Source organism: Nycticebus coucang, chromosome 19, assembly GCF_027406575.1.
Source record: "Nycticebus coucang isolate mNycCou1 chromosome 19, mNycCou1.pri, whole genome shotgun sequence".
In the NCBI taxonomy this organism is placed as follows: Eukaryota; Metazoa; Chordata; class Mammalia; order Primates; family Lorisidae; genus Nycticebus; species Nycticebus coucang.
The window spans coordinates 10997680-11005581 of NC_069798.1; the positions used below are offsets into that span (position 1 = coordinate 10997680).

General features: G+C 41.0%; 1 pseudogene; it reads left to right on the forward strand.

The window, feature by feature from the left end:
* The first annotated feature begins 3409 nt into the window (after positions 1-3409).
* Positions 3410-3865, forward strand: LOC128571957 (protein FAM104A-like; annotated as a pseudogene).
* Positions 3866-7902: the final 4037 nt, after the last annotated feature.

Here is a 7902-nt window from a genome sequence, read left to right on the forward strand (position 1 = left end):
TAGGTGTACAGTAGGGTACTTTGACACAGCCTCAAAAAAACCCCACCTTCTGGGGTTGCCCAGTTGGGTGGTTCCCTTGAGGTCAGCAGCTCTTTGCTAACCTGATCAGACACAGTACCCCACCTCCACCAAGTAGAGAGGAAAGACAAAAATGCTATAAATCAAACAAAAACAAGCAAACAGAAAACTTTCGAGGATAAAATTGCGTGAAAAACCAAATGATAGCGGTAGCAACACTAGAAAAAATGAAGTTCTAGTTATTAAAAAAGGCAGCAATGGGAAATTATAATTAAACTAGAAAAATTGAGAAAGAAAAAGGGATCTGTATGGAAAAGATTGAAATTAAAAAACAAAAGAACATCAACAACGTCAAAATAAACAAAAAAACAACCAAACAAAAAAAAAAAAGAAAAAAATACACAACCAAAAACAAAGCAGTTTGTATATTTTATTGAATATTGTCTGGGCAACACGTGGTCTTCTGGGGTATGAGATGTTAATCACAGTTCTGATACGACTGGAGGCTGCTGATTTCTCAAACCCCAGCAGGTAGACACCCTAAATCTCTCGTCAGCCCACTTAAAAGGCACTTTGAACTTGTAAACTTGCTGAGCAGAAGCTTTCCCAGCTTTCTCGCTGGAATCACTGCTGAAGTGGCTATCCACTTACCCAGTGTGCGGAAACCAGTCTCACTCTGCCCCTGAGGGTTAGGGCTGCAAGGCAGCTCAGACCCCACCCTTGGGCTACTTGGTTGGTGGGTTACGAGCTCCCACCTGTTTCTAGCTCTGCGACCCTGAGGGCGGAGCTTGCCGGGGCAGATCACTGACAATGGTTCCGTGTGACCCACCGCCAAACACTATTAGCTCCGTCTGGCTCAGTGGCTTAGACTGGGGCCCTAGACAACAGCCAAAGTTCTCCGCACTCCTGCTCAGGCCCTCCCCAAGGCAGTTCAACTCAGTGCCAAGTCCAAGGACACCAAAACAGTTCACAGGTAAGACCTTTCTGGTTTGTAGTCTCGCTGCTACTGAACTTACAGTTGTGGGCAGGTTTAGACGGATTGAACACACGCAACCACTTGCCGTTTTTCCACTGTTTTTGTCCTCCTCTTGGGGTCCAGAAGTCTCTCGCTGACTCCCTGTATCCTCATAGGAGTGATGATAGGCAGATCCCACCAGCCAGAGATGCCTGGAGTCCTATCTCCCCAGACTCACGGTGCCCAGATGCAAGGAAGCTGTTACTCGGCCGCCATCTTGCTCTGCCTCTGACATTTTCTTATTTATTGTGTTAAGACATTTATATTCTACATTTACTAAGTTTCACACGTACTCTTGTAAGATGCACCGTGGGTGTAATCCCACCAAGTACCCTCCCTCCACTTATCCTCCCCCCTCCCCTCCTCTCCCTCTCCTCCTTTCCCATATTCTTAGGTTATAATTGGGTTATAGCTTTCATATGAAAGCCATAAATTAGTTTCATAGTAGGACTGAGAACACTGGATACTTTTTCTTCCATTCTTGAGATACTTTACTAAGAAGAATATGTTCCAGCTCCATCCATGTAAACATGAAAGAGGTAAAGTCTCCACCATTCTTTAAGGCTGCATAATATTCCATGGTGTACATATAACACAATTTATTAATCCATTCATGGATCAATGGCCACTTGGGCTTTTTCCATGACTTAGCAATTATGAATAGGGCTGCAATAAACATTCTGGTACAACTATCTTTGTTATGATGTGATTTTTGATCTTCTGGGTATATATCTAGTGGAGGAATTATAGGATTGAATGGCAGATCTATTTTTAGATTTCTAAGTATGCTCCAAACATCTTTCCAAAAGGAATGTATTAATTTGCATTCTGAGCAGCAGTATAGAAGTGTTCCCTTTTCTCAACATCCATGCCAACATCTCTGGTCTTGAGATTTTGTGATATGGGCTAATCTTACTGAAGTTAGATGATATCTCAAAGTAGTTTTGATTTGCATTTCTCTGATGATTAAGGATGATGAGCAGTTTTTCATATGTAGGCCATGCACCTGTCTTCTTCAGAGAAGTTTCTCTTCGAGTCCCTTGCCCAGCCTGCGATGGGATCACTTGTTCTTTTCTTGCTTATACATTTGAGTTCTCTATTGATTCTGGTTATTAAAACTTTGTCAGAGACATAACCTGCAAATATCTTCTCCCATTCTGAGGGTTGTCTTTTTGCTTTACTTACTGTGTTCTTGGCTGTGCAGAAAATTTTTAGTTTGATCCGGTCCCGGTAGTGTATTTTTGAAGCTGCTTCAATTGCCCGGGGGGTCTGCCTCATAAAATACTCACCCAGACTGATTTCTTCAAGAGTATTCCCTGAACTCTCTTCTAGTATTTTCATAGTTTCATGTCTTAAGTTTAAATCTTTAATCCAGTGAGAATCTATCTTAGTTAATGGTGAAAGGTGTGGGTCCAGTTTCAGTCTTCTACAGGTTGCCAGCCAGTTCACCCAGCACCATTTGTTAAATAGGGAATCTTTTCCCCACTGAAAGTTTTTAATTGGCTTGTTAAAGATCAAATAATGGTAAGTAGCTGGGTTCATCTCTTGGTTCTCTATTCTGTTCCAGACATCTACCTCTCTGTTTTTGTGACAGTACCATGCTGTTTTGATCACTATTGATTTATAGTATAGTCTGAGGTCTGGTAGAGTGATTTCTCCTACTTTGTTTTTATTTCTGAATAATGTCTTGGCTATTTAAGGTTTTTTTCTGATTCCATATAAAACAAAGTATTATTTCTTCAAGATCTTTAAAGTTTGACAGTGGAGCTTTAATAGGGATTGCATTAAAATTGTATATTGTTTTGGGTAGTCTGGATATATTAACAATGTCGATTCTTCCCAGCCATGAGCATGGTATGTTTTTCCACTTGTTAACATTTTCAGCTATTTCTCTTCTTAGAGTTTCATAGTTCTCTTTATAGATATCTTTCACATCCTTTGTTAGAAAAACTCCCAAATATTTCATCTTCTTTAGCACTACTGTGAATGGAATAGACTACCCATTTATGAATGTTGATTTTGTAACCTGAGATGCTGCTATATTCCTTGATCACTTGTAAGAGTTTTATAGTAGAATCCCTGGTGTTTTCCAGATATATAATCATATCATCTCAGAAGAGCGAAAGTTTGATCTCTTCTGACCCTATATGGATACTCTTGATCGCCTTTTCTTCCCTAATTGCAATGGCTAAAACTTCCATTACAATGTTAAAGAGCAGTAGAGACATTGGGCAGCCTCGTCTGGTTCCTGATCTGAGTGGAAATGATTTCAATTTAACACCATTCAATACAATATTGGCTGTGGGTTTGCTGTAGATGGCCTCTATCAGTTTAAGAAATGTGGCTCAGCGGAGTGGGCCTCGTTGCTCCCCGCCGCCAGCTGCCATGAGTGAGCGCCTCCGCCCCAGGAAAAGAAGGAATGCTAATGAAGAAGACAACCATCTTCCTCCCCAGACCAAAAGTAGTAGTAGGGACCCTGTCTTTCAAGATTCCTGGGATACAGAGTCTTCAGGCAGTGACAGTGGTGGCAGCAGCAGTAGCAGCAGCAGCAGCAACAACAGCCCAGACAGGGCCAGCGGGCCAGAAGGCAGCTTAAGCCAGACGGTTGCTGGATCCAGCCCTAACACCCCCAGCCTGTGCCCGAGCAGTCCGCACTGTGCCAAGCCCCTTATTTCCACATCAACCAGACCCTGAAGGAGGCCCACTTTCACAGCCTACAGCACCGGGGACGGCCTCCAACATGATGTGCTGGCAGTTTCTTGCCTTCTATGAAGGGACAGCGCTGTGCAGATCGGATATTTCAACTTGCGATTTGTTTTAAAAAAAAAAATTGCACACACACAAAAATGCCTGTTGGTTTCAGTCTATATTTGAAATAACAGGTTAACAGGCAATTGTTTACTTGTGGTTTTGCTGCACTATTGCGATTTCAAAGGGGCTTTGAAGCAATTTTTTTATAGGATTCTTTTGAGGGAGAGTGTCAAATCCATGTCATGGTAGTGGTATGAGGAAATCTCATCTGTGTGTTGATCCATAGTATGCCTAATCCAGACTGATTTCCAAATCTGTCAATTAGAAATTCTTCATGTAAAAGGGCATTTTAAAAATGTGGGATCTTCAATTTTTTTAATTCAATAAACTAGTAAAGAGTATCTAGTTTCCATGAAAAAAACAAGGTTTTTTTTCTCCCAAATATAGAAATCTTGACTCAGTCTTGCGCTGAAATGTACTGCCATACTACCTCTCAGTAAGTAGATGTTCTATTACAAGGACTCTTTCTAACAGGATAACAGATCCAGTTTAGACTGGACAGTGGTCTCCAATGTCAGTGGTCTCCACTCTGTTATATATTTGTATTTCCAGGGAGAATGTCTTTTAGACTTGTATATGCATAACTTCTGTCTTAATATTCCTCCAGAGTCTGCGCCTAAGACTATAGTAGGAAATGCTGCACAGTTCTGAAAGTGAAGGAGTACGTGATGACTTTTCGTCTTAACTCAACAGCTTACCTGATGTCTTTGGCAATTCCACCTGTAGCCTCAATAGTGAAGGTGAATGCTGATAAAGTGTAAGCTGCCTGATGTCTAAAGCAACAACTAGACAAGGATTGTCCTTGTTAAACTATTGGACAAGGATTAACTTTATGCTTAAAGTAACCCCTGATATGAACCAGGGGCCACACTCCATCATTGGAACTGGATAGATTAGTGTGGCTTTAAAAGAAATGAGCAGAGGCACCTTTAGAAGAAATGATACAGTAGTTAGTATTTATTTAGAGATGGATGTGTTCCTGTGTTACTTAGTCATACTAGAGAGCCAGCTCAGTTTGAATAATGAAGATGCAGACGTGTCATCTTCCTCACTGACAAGCTGTCTGAACAAGGAGCCAGGAAGCATCGGGTCACCTGCTGTGGAGAGTGCCGGGGGGACAACCTGCCATTGGAAGTAGAGGAAAGTGCCTTAGAGTCTACCCGAGCCCTCCTGCCTGCTCACCCACACCATGCCACACCACTCAGGCCACACAGCACACAAGCAGCTCTGAGCAACACGGATAGCCCCAGTCAGATGACTTTGCTGTTTCTCCAGATTGGAAGAGGACACAGGGAACAGCATAAGATTTTATTATGGGGCAGCACTAAAATTTGAAAATGTCCTAGGAGAAGGTAAACATATGCATATGTACCTCCTTTCCATGTTCTGTTCCTCTAATTAGGACAGAATCAGAGGGCCAGTCACTGGGAATGGAACACTGTGTTCTGGGGAAGTTACAGCACAGGCCCATGCTTAGGGAGTGAGTGGTTTTTGCCAGTTTGTTTGGTTTGGTTTGGTTTGGTTATACTATGATCTCCCAAATTTTAAAACAAGATAGTTGATGAGGACTGTGGATCTTGACGGGTTTGGTATCAGGGAACATGGAAAGGATACGCCACTCATCTTTTGTCTAACAGTAAGCAAACAACAGCTAAGTGTGTAAGAAAACAGATTGTTGCAACTCTCAAACGTGTACACAACACAACTCAGAAATACCCAGGAGGACTCCTGCGGGCTTAGTGGATGGCATCCGACTGAAACAAAATGTATATTAACAAGAAAACATAAAACCTGGGGAAGCGAATTTTCTTTCCGAGCCACCCAACTAAGAGATGAGGTGAAACCATCACCAGAACAAAACAAATTTTTTCCAAATAAGTACAATCACAGTGCTAGGTTGGCAGTTAACTCTTCCACTCTACTGAACACGAGAGATAATCTCCACTGTGTCCTGTATATTTTCTATAGCCTAGGCAGCCTGAAAAACATTTCTATTCTGAAGCTACTCAGTAGTGTCAGTGGGCTACTTCTAAAACTTCTATTAGCTCAAGTGAGTAAAACCTTGTACTTCTTTATTGCACCGCCATTAAAAAGCAGCATTAGTGCAAAAAAAAAAAAAAAAGAAAGAAATGTGGCTCAAAGGCAGGGCGCCAGCCCCATATGCCAGAGGTGGTGGGTTCAAATCCAATCCTGGCCAAAAACCACAAAAAAAAAAAAAAAAAAAAAAAAGAAAGAAATGTGCCTTCTATACCAATTTTCTTAAGTGTTCTGATTATGAAGGGATGCTGGATATTATCAAAAGCTTTTTCTGCATCAATTGAGAGAATCATATGGTCTTTGTTTTTTAATTTGTTTATGTGCTGAATTATACTTATAGATTTATGTATATTGAACCAGCCTTGAGACCCTGGGATAAAACCAACTTGGTCATGATGTATAATTTGTTTGATGCGTTGCTGGATTCTGTTTGTTAGGATCTTGTTGAATATTTTTGCATCTATATTCATTAGTGATATTGGTCTATAATTTTCTTTTCTTGTTGGGTCTTTTCCTGGTTTGGTGATCAGGGTGATGTTTGCTTTATAGAACGTGTTGGGTAGTCTTCCTTCTTTTTCTACATTTTGGAACAGGTTGAGTAATATAGGTACTAGTTCCTCTTTAAAGGTTTGGTAGAATTCTGACATGAAGCCATCTGGTCCCGGACTTTTCTTTTTAGGGAGATTTTGTATGGTTTATTCTATTTCAGAACTTGATATAGGCCTATTCAACATTTCCACTTGATTCTGGCTAAGTCTTGGAAGGTGACGTGCTTCCAAGTATTGGTCAATTTCCTTCAGATTTTCATATCTCTGAAAATAAAGTTTCTTGTAATATTCATTAAGGAGTTTTTGAATTTCTAAGGAGTCTGTTGTTATTTCGTCTGTGTCATTTCTGATTGATGAAATTAGAGATTTTACTCTTTTTTTCCTGGTAAGGTTAGCCAAAGGTTTATCTATTTTATTGACCTTTTCAAAAAACCAACTTTTTGATTTATTGATCTGTTGTATAATTCCTTGTTTTCAATTTCATTTAATTCTGCTCTAATTTTGGTTATTTCTTTTCTTCTACTGGGTTTTCGGTTGGAATGTTCTATTGTTGCCAAAAACGGCTATTGCTCTGCACCTTGGGGCACCACTGCTCTGGTGTGGTTCCTTCTCATCTGACCTCTCCTCACTCCCATGCCACATAATCAGCATTGACGAGCTGCAGTCCAGGCCCTGTCCACACTTCTCGAGAAATCACCCAAGAATCTGGACTCCTGGGGGACAGGCCTCCAGACCTCAGTGCTCAGAATTGCAGTTGGAGAATATATACAGTTTTACACAGTTTTATGCCTGGCAGGAGAGCGCCATGGCACCTTAGTAGGGGAAGTAGGTCCAGTTTTTAGAGGGTCTTTCCCATGTAGTATAATGGGAGGACTTTTGAACTCTGCTTGTTTGTTTATGGGGTACTCTGAGCCATTCTCATGGGGAGGGGACTCCCATCTGCTTGGTGATGGATTTTGTACCTTTTGTTTGTATCCTTGGGGTTGCAGCTCGCCTCAGCAGGGTTGAGGTGTGTTCTTCAACCTTCTCTCTTGGCGCAGCTCTAATCTGCCAGGTTACTTGCTAAATTTCTGTCCTTTAACTCTCCTTCTGGATGGAAGCCTCTGTGGAAAGCTGGCTTCAGTCAGCCATCTTGTCTCTGCCCCCTACTATGACCTTTTAAGAAAGAAGTTTGGCAAATATTCAAGGGATTAAAAGTAGACCTACCATTTAATCCTGCAATTCCTCTACTAGGTATATACCCAGATGATCAAAAATTATTTTACAATAAAGACATTTGCACCAGAATGTTTATTGCAGCCCAATTCATAATAGCCAAGACATGGAAACAGCCCAAGTGCCCATCAACCCATGAATGCATTAACAAATTGTGGTATGCATACACCATGGAATACTATGCAACCAAAAATAAGATGGATACTTCACATCGTTTATGTTTACCTCAATGGAGCTAGAACATATTCTTCTTAGTAA